At 39.3% G+C, this 14,906-nt stretch overlaps 1 protein-coding gene across 1 annotated transcript in view; it reads left to right on the top strand.

Moving 5' to 3' along the window:
* PLXDC2 (plexin domain containing 2) overlaps positions 1 to 14,906 on the top strand; it is a 273,059-nt gene that overhangs the window by 150,684 nt on the left and 107,469 nt on the right. The gene's annotated exons all lie outside the window — the stretch shown is intronic.

Genomic DNA, 14,906 nt, shown 5'->3' with positions numbered 1-14,906 from the left:
GCTTTCTAACCATTTACGTTGAGTAATACGAGAAGAGTTTCTTGCAGCTATTTAAAATACTTCCCCCCCCGCCTCAATATATGTCAAGAGATAAACTGCAGCATTTATATAGGAAATTTTGCTTTCCATGAAAAGAAAATTGCAAAATATCAATATGATGAAAAACCTCCAGCTGCTCAAGTTGAACTGCTATAAAAAACTCCCAGTGTATATGACTTCATAACATTAATCATTTTCTATTTAGGTATTTTTCCCCTAGAAATCTTTTGTCTGTGTGTGCATCTGGAGCAGTTGCGCTTGTGGAGCTACTGCTGGTGCCAAAACAAGGAGGGAAATTTGGGGTTTGTCTGCATGAGGGCAGAAGATTTACTATCCAAAGATAAGAAGTGCTGCTGGAAATACATAACTTGTCACCTGTAAGACAAACCCCTAGTAGTGTGCTGCTTTGGTGTGGTACGGTGTCTGCAACCATACTGTGGTGTTCCTCTTACTGCCTCTGTGGGTTGAGATTTGGGGGTACAGCATAGCTCAGGCTCCTGGTCTTGTAACTCTGGGCTGTGGCTTGTGGTTGGGGCTTTCCCTCCCACTGCTGCTGGCTTCTTGCACAAATCTCCTGCACTAGGAACAGCAATTGACCCCTTCTGCTCCATCTCCTTGAAAGACAAAGAGGAGAACAGAGGAAAAAATGAAATTATGGGGAAGACAACAAATGAGAAAAAGAAAGAGGAGGAGTAATGGTCAACAAAATGAAAACAAGGAGGCAGATGACAGCATCACAGAGAACACACCCACAGCATCCTCTGGTCCTCGAATGTGTCCAGCAAGTTCATGAACTCTGGCTGGTGGTACTCTGCCTAGAGGACAAGGAAACAGAAGTAGGGGTCACCATCACCAGGGACCGATCCTGACCTGCCCCAGACAAGGTTTCTCCTTCTCATGCTATGGCTGCCCAGCTGGCCAGGATTAGGGAATGCCCATGTCCCACTTGAAATCTAAATTTGTAGGGTGTGATAAGAAAATTGTAGCAAGTGTCTCAACAAGAGTAAGAGCTGGAACAGATGTTTTTGTCATGCTCTGCATCATGATCTACATTTTGCTACCAAACCAGAAGAATACAAGAGATGGGCAAAGTTGGATAAAGGCTGATATTAAATGGTTGATTTGCAGTCAGAATGGTAAAAAGATGCAGCATTATGGGGTAACTTCAGTACAAGGGTTTTCTCTTCTTGATCAGCAATATTTTGATGCTGATTTGGATCAGATGAGCCATGAACTACTGACTGGAATTTTGAGACTTGTCTAATTTCTATTCTGCTTTGCTTTTAGTTTCATTTTGGTGCCTGATCATTGATGCCTAGTTCTGTATTCCCCCACTTTAGGAGTTGCATTTGATGGGGTGCCAAAATCAAGTGCATGGTCTCTGTAGCATGAAAGAATGGGGTGGGATGAATGTCGCACAGCTAAAACAACAGCAGTGAGGACAGTGTTCATTCTGGAAATGTCCCATTATTCTTAGTGCTGAACTTGGTTCCTTAAAAAGTTCACTCTTTCCCTAAGTAATTCTTCTCTTGTGATCACTCTGCTGGGCCTTCTCTTTTAATGGAAGCCCTGAATTTTTACCACTGCTGTCAGTAATATGCTGCTGTCATTAGTTTCCCCTCTCCACCCCAAAGAATTGTGAGTAAAGTTAAGCTCCTAAGGAGAGCTGTGTAGTAGTAAATTGTGATGGAAACATTTTTTCTTCTGGTGTAGAACATTTGGGGAATTTAGGTGTTTTGGTTTGGTTGGTTGGTTTGTTTTCTAAAGCATGTGAGGATTTAAGAATCACTGCAGCTCTGCAGCGGTCTCTTCTCTTGCTATTAGTGGAACACTGAATGATAATTCTGGTTTGGTTTTGGGAGGTTTTTGTTTGTTTGTTTATTTTTTTTCTTCCACTTCTACTAAATAAAATAATATTGCTTTCAATAAATCTATGGTTTACTTTCAAGATAAATAGGACTTTAACATCAGTCCTTTTACTATAGGCCACTGACATTAGCACAGACATACTTCTTTCTTTCATGTGACACTTTACAGCCTCAAAATTGATCATGAACAAGTAGAATCTAGTCACTAAACACTTTAAAAATGCTATCTTGATAAAGCCCAGTAACTTTAAGTCATCTTGTCAATCCAGGACAAGATGCAAACTTTTCTACAACTTTAAGACTCCTACATCCATTTAGCAGGAAAAGAAAGATCTATTTCTGTCATAACTCTCTGATAAATATTTTTCTTTGGCTATATTTGCAAATTTTGTTACCATAAGTATTTGGTGCTGCAGTGTGGCTTATAGCCTAGCAACAGAGCATAGAGACAGGTTCCAAGTGCTTTTTATGTTGTATGGTCTGCTCTTTCTTAGTAACTGAGATTTTACAATGGCGTTACTATTATTAGAGATCTGGAACAACTCCGAAGGTTATTCCGAGATCAAAAGAATGACAAAGTTAATGTGTATAGGAGTCCCGCATGACAAATGTCCACTTCCTGGAGAGTGGGATGTGATTAATTATGCTAATGACAACACTACAAACTGTTTTTACCTCCAAATCATAAATTAAATAACCTTATTAAAAGGAAAGTTGAGGACAATAGCACATTAAATCTCTGTCACAATAAAAATGTCTACACAAATGGTTTCTGCCATTCTTCAGGGAGGTTGTGTTATGGCATGGTAGGGTTTCCAAGTTACTTAACATGACTTTGAAATCGCTGATCTATAAAAGTCAACTTTTTATTCAGTTTAACTAATGTTTATTTCCTCTTCCAAATGGTTTTGCTGATCTGATTGTGTTTGGCTAAGGGAAGTAAGAACAGGGAGTGAAAACAACTAGTTTGAGGGCTTTATTCACTGTTGACCTTAGCTTATATGTGATCAGGCTATTCAATTCATAACTAGGAGGTAAGACAGTTTGTCATATTATTAACCTAATTAGTAATTCGTGGGTCTTTGGGATATGGGCATCTCTCTCCTTCCACTCTCTGGAGAGCTCTCAAAGCTTTGTTAATAGTAGATAACACAAGAAGCAGACGAGGGTTTATGGTTTTTTTTTTTTTGTTATGAAGCTTTCTAAAGTTTGTGCTCTCCAGGCCACAAGTGCAGTTATTTCTGTAATAAACCACTCATGAGTTAGTGAGTCATGTTGTGAATGTCAGAGAGCGAAGCTCATGAAGTCTGTTTTGGTGGCTGTCGCTGGTATCCCCACTGGAGCTTGGTAACTGTGGAGCTGGGAAAACCCTCCCTGCGCTACAGCTCTCCGGGCAGCAACACCACCTTTCTCATGGGGGTCCTAGATTTTTATAGGTAGTGTACCATATAAATATTGCAAGTTCGATTCAGAGATAGATCTTGAACTGACGTAAGTTTACACTGTTTTCTTGTAGTGGTTTGTGCTGTTGTCTTTTGAACTAGGATGAGTTCAGCAACATTCTGCTGGTACATCTTTGATTATAATTTTATCATCCTCACAATGACTTTAATAAGCCTATACAGTCTTCTTGAATTTACCTCTAGGCAACCAAGATTGAGGTATCATTTTATCTAGAGTTGACAGAAAAATAACGTATGATTTTATCAATCATATCTATGTTAAACACTATTTCACTTTTTTTCGTATTTTTTCCCTAAAATCTTTAGGCAAGTTTAGTTATTACTATTCATATTGTAGTTATCTTGCCCATATAGTGTGCATGTAATAAGAGCTGCTGTAGTTAGCACTGAATACACTGGTAGAGTTTTCAGAGATAAAGATACCAGCTAAATGTAGCTAAGAGCTTGCACTGCAGGTAAATCTGGTTATCAGGTTATTGTATGGGGCTGACAACATAGAAATTCTTCAATATTTGTCCAAGAGTGGCTTCACAAGGCACCTTAGGTAAACAGGATTTAAGTCAGGAGCCAAAAACTTCTTGCTGGATCCGTGCAGGACTCACACCCAGATTGTAGGCTTCTGGGTAGAAGTCTGTGAGTCAGCTTTTACAGAGATTAATGTTGTCCTGGCTCTTGTTCCAACTCCTCTTGTATACACAGTGGCGACAACAGAATGAGAAACACCATCCCTGTAGGCACTGGGAACTTATGGTGACAGAGAGGCCCAGAAATATTTCAACAGACTTTGTGCAGGAAACTGCAGTAGGAAACTACATTATGGAAACCAGGAGCGTATCATGTTAGCATGAGCCCTGTATAGGTAGCAAAGCAAAGCCGAGCCCTTCATCCTTCCAGTCACTATCACTTTGTTTGCTGGAGCCCCAGTCTGTCTGACCCCATTAAGGTAATGAACTCCACAGCAGTCGCACAGAATATCTGTTTGCTGGGGCTGAGATGAGATTTCTTCTGTCCTCTGTCCTCTCATTGTTTTGTCTGTAGCAGGAAGCAGGCAGTAGTGGAAATTGCAGTGAATGCATAGAAAAGGTGTTTAGAATATTATCAAAGTATTTGTACACCTGAAAATAAAGCAAAACTCTTCCTCAAATACACGTGTAAAACTTGGAGTTAATCTGCTGCTAATTCCTATTAGAGGAATCTGTAAGTATATGATGGCAATAATTTTCCCTTACTTGAATGTTTATTTGCTTCCCCTTTGCTTTTTTTTTTTTTTTTTTTCTGGCAGAGCAACATCTGGAAGCTCCAAAACAGATTAGATGACCCTGCCAGTCAATATAACCTTTGATTTAGTCAGTGTTTCAGGAATTGTCATTACAAAGAAAACCATGTGAGCATCAATGAAAAATTTTACAGTTTTGTTATAAGGAATTTATCAGCTTGGATTTAATTGTGTTTTTTGTTTTGTTGTGCAAAACCTGTTTCTGTCAGATTTTCTCTACTGCTGGTGAATCTTTCTAGATTGAGCCAAAAAATTCTGTCATGCTAGAGTTTTCTGATATTGACGTTGTTTACTTTGAACCATCCATCATGATTTATTCCCAAAGCCAATCACTGGTTTGCAAAACAGAAGTGAATGCAAGTATTACCACGCTGACTTTGCCAAGAAAGGCTGGAACAGATGATCCTTGTGGTCCCTTCCAACCTGGTATTATATGATCCTGTGATTCTATGATTATGACTGTACACGTGAATGTTTTGCTAGCAAATTCATTTCAATTAGTTGTGATATCATTACCGAAATGAAATTTACAGAATTGAAAGAAACTGTTACTACTTGAATGTTAGTCCCCAAAATGTAAGAGTAATTACTTTCAGCAAAGTAAAAATGGAAATTAGGTCTGTCAGCTAAATCCTGAAGTCTCTGGTTAATTTTTCACTCTGTCTTAACTCAGGCAGGTAACTACCGATTTCCAAGTTCAAAGGGAGAAAATAAGATCTGAATCTAGGAGAGAAAGTGATGAAGGGCATTAGAAGGTTGCAGCTTAGTTCCCTCTAGGAGATGAATGTGTAGACCCCAATTAGGTGGACTGTACCAGGACAAGAGGATGGCGATGATTAGGGGACAGGATGAGTTGGCGGAAGGGGTTCTTTGTTGGAATTGCAATGGTGAATTAAGGAGCCATGAGCCCTGTGAGGTGAAGGAGCTGAAAGAAATTTATACACTGAAAAGGTAGAATATAGCTGGATGTGGCTTCAACTGTGTCCTGATTTCAGCTGGGATAGATTTTATTTTCTTCCTAGGAGCTCCTTGGATTTAGTATGAAAATAATGTTGATAATACACTGATATTTTAGTTGTTCCTAAGAAGTGCTTATACTAAGTCATGGATTTTTCAGCTTCCCATGCTCTACCAGTGAGGAGGTGCACAAGAAGCTGTGAGGGGACATAGCAGGACAGCTGATCCAAACAGGCCAAAGGGATAGTCCATACCGTATGACGTGTATTCTCAGTCTATAAACTAGGGAAAAGTTAGCTGAGGGGCTACTGCTCAGGAACTGTAATCAGTCAGCAGGCAGTGAACAATTACATTGTGCATCACTTGGTTTTTATATTCTTTTATTGTTGTTATTATTTTATTTTATTTCAAATGTTAAACTGTTCTTATCTCAACCCATGAGATTTCTCACTTTAGTTCTCCAGTTCTGTACCCCATCCCACAGGGAGCAGAGGAAGTGCTTGCCTGGGGCTTAGTTGCCAACTGTAGTTAAACCACACTAGAGAGCACTGGATTATAGCAAGGAGGTGGTGTTATCCCAGAAAATCTAAAGGGAAGGAAAGCTGCAGGAGAAATGGATGGGAGGGAGGAATCAAGCTGGAGGTCACTACTATGAGGATAACTAATAGCCATTTAATAGGTTGGCAATTTCAGTAGTAGGTCCCAGTGTGGAAGCTTTTGTACTGGTGTTGATGAGCACAGATGAGTGGCACAAGAGGAAAATAATAAACAGGTGTGAATGAAAAGATGAAGCTTCAATGTCATACCTCTTTGGTGCTCTCTTTAACATGCAGTTTATTATGTTGGAAATGAGTGCATTTCTGCAGGTATGTGAAACAAGAATACTTTGGAAATGACAGAAGAATGCAAAGCAAATAACTGTGGCACGCTTCTGTATGGAAAAATATTTAAATCAGCATACTTAATAGTAAGAAGGTTGCACTAGGAAAACCACAGAATTGTAAGGGGATAGATTATAAATTGAAAAAGTTAAGAGCAACCACCTGGTGACCTCTAGTAGGCAAAGATCACTATCTGTTCCAGTGTCCTCTAAACATGTTAGTAGCTGCCTGGACATCCCATGAAAAATTCATTTTGAATAAAATGTATGCTATCAAGAAGTAAAAAGTAACAGAGAAACAGGAGATTAATAATTGGTGAATGAAAACAAAATGGGACTGAGCAACATGGTTATTGCTTTGTGAAAGCTTAGCTGATTCATGATGGGTTGATCACTGCTACTGCTGGAAGGGACACTCAGCAGTGAAAGCACATAGAGTCTGAAATGAGCTACAGTCATGGGTATAGCCTGCAAGCAAATTTACAAGTAAAAAAAAATATATATATAATATACAAAGGACACAATTCATCTAACTGTGCCAACATCTGTATCCACGTTTGTCAGCCTAAACTCATATGCAGTGAGTAGAGATGTTATCGGTATATTTAGGAGAGCACTTGAACACTGAAGGTAGATGTTTAGCGTAGGCTGGGTGAATTGCATCCTGTGTCTAATTCTCTCTATATATCAATGTGTATATATATATATATATATTGCTACAAAAAGGAAATTGTGTGATCAGCTCATATACAGATGTTTACATTTTTAGATTTATAAAGCTGACTGAGTTGACTATTGAAACAGATTACCAGCTATCATGAAGAAGGCTCCAGAAATGTCCACTTACTCCATGCACATAGTAAATGCACAAATACAAGTCAGGAAAAAATGGAACTCAGTGTTGTTACAGAGAAAAAACATGAGTCAAAAATGTTCTGCATATGTAAAAATCTTATATAAGAATTACAAGGAAAGCTTGCAACTGCTAAACCAGTGAAAAGATAGCTAAAATGGCATCTTGTAGGAAAAAAAAAAAATAGCACTGAAAATAAAATACTTGGGATGTTTGAAACAACCTGGAATGCCAAAGACAACATGTATTGGCCAAATACAATGAGGAATATTAGAGGGCTGATGGGAGTGTATGGGGAGTACAGCAGTAGAAGCCAACAAAAATCTGCAATACGTTTTGAAGCACAGTAGGGGTGGGCCTTTAAAAAGCAAGCCATGTATTACCTCATTGCTGTAGCTTACTGCTCAGAGATCTGGAAACTAGAGAAACTGTCAGACACTTCCACAGCAAACAATGGACACAAAGCACTGACATATGTCAGCTGAGCTGTAGGCTATTCCAGCTCAAGACAACTGAGGTAATGGCTCCCAGTCACCCTGTAATGAGTTTCTGGCATTTATCTGAGGATAGGGATTCAGTCACGTATAGTGATGCTGAAGTTGGAGCAAGCAATTGAATTAGTAAAGACCGTATTAAAATCTGGTGATATCATATTTGATAAATCATCCTTCAGTAGAGGAACATTCCTGAGCAGCAGATGGAGGAACTACTTGAAATAATTTTACAGCTGGCTGAATATGAGCCAGCAGTGTGCCCAGTTGGCCAAGAAGGCCAACAGCATCCTGGCTTGTATCAGAAATAGTGTGGCCAGCAGGACTAGGGAAGTGATTGCCCCCTGTATGGGGCACTGGTAAGGCTGCACCTCAAATACTGTTTTCAGTTTTGGGCCCCTCATGACAAGAAAGACATTGAGGTGCTGGAGAGAGTTCAGAGAAGGGCAATGAAGCTGGTGAGGGGTCTTGAGCTCAAGTCTGATGAGAAGCAGTGGAGGGAACTGGGGTTGTTTGTCCTGGAGAAAAGGAGGCTGAGGGGAAACCTTATTGCTCTTTACAACTACCTGAAAGGAGGCTGTAGAGAGGTGGGTGCTGGTCTCTTTTTCCAAGTAACAAGCAGTAGAACAAGAGCCAAATGGTCTCAAGTTGCTTGAGGTGAGGTTTAGATTGGATATTAGGTAATATTTCATCACTGAAAGGTTGTCAAGCATTGGAACAAGCTGCCCAGGGAAGTGGTTGAGTCACCGTTGCTGGAGGTGTTTAAAAGACCTGTACATGTGACACTTAGGGACGTGGTTTAGAGTTGGACTTGGAAGTGCTAGACTAGCAGTTGGCCTTGGTGATCTTAAAGGTCTTTTGTCACGGAGGCACCCCGAAGTTAGTTTCAGGCGGACAAAAAGGTCCAAACCAAACTTTTATTCTCGTCAAAAAGCTGCAGCAAATTAACTGATAAGAAACGGGGGTTATGCAATCAGTTACCACTCCAGTAACATAAATACAGGTTCGAATATCAGTTGAGGAAATTATTGGGGTGCAGCAAATAATAACAATAGAGATCCACAGTGTGCATACATGTGGCTTACAAAAAACAACACCAGAGCTGTCCCTGACTCCAGGAAAAAATACACGTGCTTATATTTAAGCATGGAATTATTTAATACACTCACTTATCTGGCGAGGAAATACACTTACTTATTTTAGCATGGAATTATTAAGTTATCACTCACCCACATGGTGCGGTGAAGCAGTGCCAGTCCCTGGAGGTTACCTTAGGTGGCAATCTGGCCTAAGGGGAGGGTCTCTCGGCTGCATTTGGCCCACTGCCCTGAGAGGACACACACACAGAGATGCCTCAACGGGAGCCCCGTTTTTTATACTCCTGTCAGATCTGGCTGACAGAAGCTTCTCTGCCCCCCTGCTCTGGCTGTGGGGTGCCCCAAAACTTCCCGGCACCCCCCGCACTCTAGCTGTAGGAGCCCAGAAACTTCTCAGCTCCTTGGTGCCTCTGCCTCTCCTCTTCTCTCTTAAAGACCCTGGCCAACAGGCTCTGGGATCAAACAAAATAAGCTGTTTAACCCCATTGCAGGAGAGGCAGGGTGGGGAGATGTGTTGAGGGAGAGGGGGATGCGCCTTCACCTTCCATAACAAAGGACGGTGGTGGGTGGGGAGAGAGGGGGGGTGTGCAACTGCCACGTCTTTTCTAACCTAAATGGTTCTATGATAATTCTTATGGTGGCAATGCTGCCTGAGCATTTCTACCATTGTTGATGGAGTACCAAACAAAGAAATAAAAAGGCACATCAATATTAAATCCCACTGTCATCAAATTAAATTTGGTTATTTTATAAAACTGAAATCAAAAACTCTTTTTATGATTATGTTACTTCCTAAGGTCAGATCATATGCTTAGGATGATTTGTACTTATTAAAGAGTGAGGTCTTTGTGCATATGAGATAGACACATCTTTTCATCAAAACCACAACTGTTTTATCTACTATTGACTCAAGATTAAATCATAGACATTGAAGGCATTGAAATAAATTTTCCACTGAAACCTGATGGTGATGGAACCTGTGTTTATGAGCAGCTGCAAGGTAGCTGGGCGAGATTTCAAAACACTGACCAGTCAGGATGACTGATTTAAAGTCATTTAGTATTCTCAGAAGAAAGAATCACACTTATTCCAGTGTCAAACTCTTTCTTAGTGTGCATATAGCTTGTGGGAAAGTAACGGAGACAAAAAGTCTTGGGTTAGATAGCTAGCTGATTAGCTGTTTAAAAGTTTAAGTTCTATGCAGAGATAATATATTTGGAATTCCCTTTTTGACAATGAGTATGTAAACAGGATTGTTTAATTGTACTGTTTTCAATACACCAGGAGTGATATTATGAAAAATAAATACTGGTACAGAGGATCATAATGTAAATTTGCATCACATTTTTCAGGACTTTCAGAGAAACAGGATCAATGAAGGAAGAGAGTGTATGCTGTGCTGAAAGGAATAAAGCCTGATGTTGCACTGTCTGAGCTCTATTTTTTTTCTGTTGGCACACAGAGCAGTACCTCTGAGCAGGAGGGAAATCTGTCTGCCTAGCTTAGTAGCACTATGGAAAGAGAAGGATCCACACAGGGTTAGGATCTGAGATTGTTAAGAGTGAGGGTGGCTGTAAACTTTCAGCCTGGAATAAGCCTCGGCTCTTCAAATATTTTCAGATTTCCAGTCCTTAGAGGAGAATTATGTTCACATGCATTTTCCCCACATCTCATAAATCTACTTTCTTAGATTTTCAAAACTGGTGGATGGGTGAAGTTTGTTCTCTGGAGTATCAGTGTACTGCATGGAGCATCTTCTTGGGTCCCGCCAGAAACCTCAGTGAGGCTTTTCTGGTTGTTGCTGCTGCGCTGGCCTCTTCAGCACAGGAGCCAGCGGGAGGCGTGTTCATCGCTTAACGAAGATACCTCTTTGATAACAAAAGTTACCCTATGGTCAACATCTGTTGAATGGCAAAGGTGATATAAAGCAGAGTCAAACATGGTGCTTCTAGCCAAAATCAGCAACTCCAGCTACCCTGTGTCAGTTGCAGGGGATTTTGCTTATCATCACCCATTGGTGGCTTGTTCTGTAAGGACTGTACAGGTCTACTGTTGACTGGCAGATACCAGCTCACACAATTACCTTCTATTTACATCCTCCATTCTGATGTCTTATGTTGCTGCACAGCTGTTAAAATTATTTTCTACCTGTAAAGCTTTCTTTTCCTATGATTCCTGTGCCAAGTGTCCCTTCTGGAACTCCTGTTTCTGTAACTGGGTCCCCCTTCTATTAGCTTTCCCTTGAAACTCTGTTTTGTCTTGCCTTCCATCAGTGAACTCTCACAGCTCTTTCTGCTCCTGCCCTTATGCTTTATCTTTGCAAATTCAATCAGAAACACTTAGGACAAAAAGAATGATAAGCTTTTTGAAAAACAAACAAACAAAAAAAAAAAAAAAAAAACACAACTAAAAAGTCCATATGCCTTGACATCACCCTGACTGTTGTATAGAAAAGCATTTGCCAACTTTGACTGTGAGACTTACAGGCAGTAGCTGCACTGACATGGTAACAAACAGGATGTAAAATGACCACATGTGTCTGTAAGGTTCTGTTTTATACAATAACAGATAACCAGCCAAACCATTTTCCTCATGTAATGCCAAACAAACACTTAAATAATTTTGCAGATCAGACAATTAATAATAAAATAAATGGCTTAATGTTAAGGCAAAGAGCCTTCAAAACAGCCAGCAACTGAGCACTGGAAGCTGTTGAGCATAACCTATGTCTAAGATGGATCCATCACTTTTTATTGTAGAATTTTACAGTAGGAGTGTATCTTGTGTTCAGCCTTTATAGTAGCATTGCATAGTTTCAATAATATTGTGGTTTTGCACCATAGCAAAGATTTTTAAGGGATGACAAGTCTTTATTTTCTATACCTCCTACAAAATATAATGTTTATTTGGTTTGCTGCATGCTTGTATGTTAAAAAATAAACTTCATTCCATTTCTGCCTTTCTACCAATTGACTTTATAAAAGTTGCTATGTATGTCCAGTCTCATGACATTTTATGTCATTTTATTTTGTCTGTCCTACTTTATACCACAATTTTAGCTCCTAATCTCAATGTAAACGCTTGAATAACTGAACTCTGTAAACCCTGGTTTAAAAGTCATTTACTGAGAAAAACAAAAAATCATTCCCAAACCAAAATTAGGCAACAGAAAGATGATGGGGAAAATTGATAATACATTTAGTTTCTAATTAAAAAAAGAAATTCCTGATAAAGAGTGTGAAACAGGCCTTTTGTTTTTATAAGGCACTGCTTCATAAAAATGGTGTATTAGTGTGAAAGTCCTGGGCCTAATGAAATGTTTTCAGTCCATAAAGCTTCCAACATTTGTAAAATAGTACTTGTATATATCTGTTTCATAAAGTCAAAATAAAAAAACATGCTGGCAGTTTATTTACAAGCATTTATTAAAAATTAAATCTTTCAAAGCATAGAGCATTTAGAGACTAATCAGGCTAGGCCAATGTGTTGAAATTTCAGCTCAGAATCACTATTAATTATTAAACAGAAGGACTGCTCTGTCCAAATATAATCAAGGAATGGCCTTTTCCAAGAAGTTAATGCCTAACTTTGGCAAAAGCTTTGTTGCCTATCAAGTAAGTTTTTACTGGTTTGTTTTTTATTTTGCTTTGGTTTTGTTGTTAGTTTTGTGTTGTTTGGTTTGGGTTTTTTTTTTGCTTGTTTGTATTTTTATGTGTTGTCTACCTACTGATATCAATTTAAGTGCAAAGGGCTATTGAAAGCTTTTCTGTAAGTTGGTCCCATGTGCATCACAGTGAAGGCTCTTTCCTTTCATCTTTAAGGGGAACTTGTTTTAGGTTTCAAATTAGGCTGCTGTAAATGCGGTATCAAAATTCTGGATGTGGAATCCTGTACATTATGCAATACTACAGCTGTCTGGTACCATAGCACCATGTACCATTGCTATTTACTTGTAACAGCCAGGGTAACTAAGGCCTTCATTTCCTTCACATGTCATCATCTATATCTGTAAAGATCACAAATTGATGTTCTTATTCTTAAAACACTTATGAAATTCAAATTGTTCCTCATCTTTCTGCTGAAATCTACAGACTCCTGCATTGACTGATCATTTGGTTTCCTTAAGAAATGACTGTTAAAATAATTGATCACAGAAACTATATTCTAATCCTACTGCCATCAAAATAAAATCATAGAATCACAGAATCATAGAATACCAGGTTAGAAGGAACCACAATGATCATCTGGTCCAACCTTTCTTGATAAAAGCACGATCTACACAAATTGGCCCAGCACCCTGTCGAGCTGAATCTTAAAAGGTGTCCAGTGTTGGGGAATCCACTACTTCCCTGAGGAGATTATTTCAATGGCTGACTGTTCTCATCATGAAAACATTCCTTCTTTTGTCCAATCAGAATCTCCCCAGGACTAAGTTATACAAATTGCCTCTTGTCTTTCCATGTGACTCCCTGTACAAAAAAAAAGGGGGAGGGAGTCATCACCTTCTTTGTAGCCACCCTTTAAACAGTGGAACACGGTGATGAGTTCTCCCCTAAGCTTTCTTTTCTCAAGGCTGAAGACAACCCAGTTCTCTCAGCCTTTCCTCACATGATGGCTTCTCAGTCCTTTGATCATATTTGTGGCCCTTCTGTGGACCCTCTCTAGCCTGTCCACATCTTATTTTGCATAACAGGGAGCAAAACTGAACACAGTATTCCAGGTGTGGTCTGACGAGCCCTCAGTAGAGCGGGATAATGACTTTGTCTCTGCTGCTGATGCCCTTGCTAACGCAGCCCAGCATCAAGTTGGCAGGTCACTGTTCACTCATGTTGAGCACGTTGTCCACCAGGACCCCCAAGTCCCTTTCCACAGAGCTGCTTCGCAGATGGGTAGATCCCAGCCTGTGCTGCACTCTTGGATTGTGTTTCCCCACCTTGTTGAATTTAATAAGTTTCTTGTTAGCCCACTCTTCCAGTCTATCCAGGTTTTCCTACAGGGTGGGTCTTCCTTTCAAGATACAAAGCTCCACATGTTGCTGCAGGATGGTTCCCTAATTGCCTATATTTCAAATCAGGGCAATTCTCCAACTCAAGGTAGCTGCTTTGTTAAAACCATGTTGTGCCATGGTATGTGGCACCAGTAGACACTCCTGCTTCTCTTTGAAATAGCTCAGTATATTTACAAGCTGTAGCAGAGCAACAGTCAAAAGGTAAAGTGTCAGTCTATGGGGATGTTTTCCACTTACGTTAGTAGTATTAGGTACAAGAAGAGAGTAATATGGGCAGGTTTTTTGCATGTGTATAGATAAAGTGCCTTTAATTCTGTCAGGAAAGGATATTAGAAATATGATATTTGGAAGAATTCATGAACTGCTATGTCAGTTCAACTAAATGGTGTTTTTAAAACTGATTAGATGACACTCCTATCCAGTTATTTTTTTTTTTTTCCTAGCAATGAAGGAGACTTTCTCCACTTTTATGCTGTGCAATTTAATACCGTAAACAGTATTTTCAACAGCTCATATGATGATGTATAGCAAGGTATTTAAGCTAGTACAATGTTAGTACAACAGTTAAGCACTTATGCTATATTACCTTTGTAACTTAATCTAATACCTCTGCATTGCATTACATTAGCTTTAGTATCTCTAACATGATGCAGCACTACATGGAATAGATATGCTTATAAAGACTTGATCCAATAAATAGATAAATAACCTGAAGAACCATCATGCAAATAACTAATTAATAAAAAATGAAAAAATAATAACTAAAAAAAATATTAAAAAAAAAAAAAAGGAAAAAGATAAATTTAAAACCTTGAAACAATGTCCTAATTTGCAACTTGTAATATCTTGGAAGAAAAACTTATTTCTTCCCCTTTTATTTCACATCAAGCTTACTAATTTGTTGGGACACTGACAATATATCCAAAACAATTCTTGCAAGTAGCAGTAGGTTTGGTTTCCAGCTGCATTAGTGA

This window comes from Columba livia, chromosome 2 (genome assembly GCF_036013475.1).
Source record: "Columba livia isolate bColLiv1 breed racing homer chromosome 2, bColLiv1.pat.W.v2, whole genome shotgun sequence".
Classification (NCBI taxonomy): Eukaryota; Metazoa; Chordata; class Aves; order Columbiformes; family Columbidae; genus Columba; species Columba livia.
Note: the sequence above shows the minus strand (reverse complement) of the source record. Positions and strands in the feature narration are given on the sequence as shown.